The sequence below is a fragment of the Lolium perenne genome, chromosome 7 (genome assembly GCF_019359855.2).
Source record: "Lolium perenne isolate Kyuss_39 chromosome 7, Kyuss_2.0, whole genome shotgun sequence".
Taxonomy (NCBI): domain Eukaryota; kingdom Viridiplantae; phylum Streptophyta; class Magnoliopsida; order Poales; family Poaceae; genus Lolium; species Lolium perenne.
This window is the reverse complement of record NC_067250.2, coordinates 181,025,404-181,026,734: the sequence shown is the minus strand read 5'-3', so window position 1 is coordinate 181,026,734 and position 1,331 is coordinate 181,025,404. Positions and strand designations below refer to the sequence as shown.

Sequence of the window (1,331 nt, the reverse complement as noted above, 5' to 3'; positions counted from 1 at the left end):
GAACGATGAGATATTTAATCTCTCGACACCATGAAGATAACTGTAAAGTTTCTTAAATGATTTGCACTGAAAGAATAAAAAATAAAAGTTATTGTTGTCATGTGTAAATAATTATTTAATTAGCTAGATTACAACGAAAACCATACAATTCTTTGAGTAGAAGCCATCTGAGCTTCAGTCAACTCCAGCGAGCTAGACACTCTAAATTTCCTGAAATGGAAGTCGACAAAGATAACCCACCAATGGCTGTAATCGCAACAAGTAATGTAGACCTGTTTGAAATTAAACAATCACACGAGAAATAAGATAGCATCCACGATACTTGTAGTAGAAAAAATATAAGCGCCAAACAAAACATGACAAACATGCCTCTTCCCTATCCAAACTATAGTACTTTAGATCATGTTCACCAAAGCTTGCAGCAAGATGAATAGGGTCAGCCTCATCCACATCAAGAATATGCTGGAAAAAACAACAAGAAGATGTTTAAAAAACTAAATGCTAAAAACATTTAGTTAAAAAATAAATAAATCTAAAACATATACACATGACGTACCGCCAAAGAGCTCGGAATAAATAAGAAATCAAGACCATCATCAACGCACTTAAGAAAAACATCCATAACAGAAGGATCCATGAAACCACCACCCTTCATAGCAAGGTAGAAACTATGCCAGCTGACAGACTTACCACCAACTTCAAGTATTTTCTCGGAACTGCAATTGTTAAAAACAACAAGAATAAACATCCGTATATACAAAAATAGATGAAAAATAGATGGAAAATTGAATTCCAATGGTTACCCTTCAATGTAATTCCTAGGAGCCTCAAGTACATCAGCAAACAACATTCTATGCAAAGCAGTTACAGGGACTTCCTCTTCCCCAGATAGCTCCTTAAGCTCAAGTGACAAGGGATTAACTTGTCAATGCCTATGGATTGTAGGCTAGGGTTTAGTTAGAAGTAGAGGGTAAGTAGATCTCGAAGGTTTCAGCCGAAAAGTACTCGACGATTGTGAAAACTAGGGTTTGCAGAAAATGATTCGGTTGATTCTTCGTCCCTCGACTCCCCCTTTATATAGGAGGTGGAGTCGAAGGATTCGTGTTGTACAAGTTTACAGAGTTCGGGACGGTTTCTAACTCATCCCGCCAGATTACAAGTAACACTTCCTATTACAACTCTATTTCTTCCTTAAACGCATCTTGGGCTCCCGAATCTTCTTATTCTTCGGGTAGTGGGCCTTCAATAAACCCCGGGTACTATATTCGGCAGGCCCATTTGGGATGCCTATGTCAGTAGCCCCCGAGATTTTGCTTGAATTGTAAAGTCAG

The 1,331-nt window shown here is 38.1% G+C and overlaps 1 long non-coding RNA gene across 1 annotated transcript; it reads right to left on the bottom strand.

Annotated features, from left to right (window-relative positions):
- Nucleotides 1–411: 411 nt before the first annotated feature.
- Nucleotides 412–902, bottom strand: LOC139833442 (uncharacterized). The gene is made up of 3 exons (XR_011749225.1): nucleotides 804–902; nucleotides 557–716; nucleotides 412–462 (listed from the first exon to the last, which is right to left on the bottom strand). It is a non-coding gene; the product is annotated as an uncharacterized lncRNA (long non-coding RNA).
- Nucleotides 903–1,331: the final 429 nt, after the last annotated feature.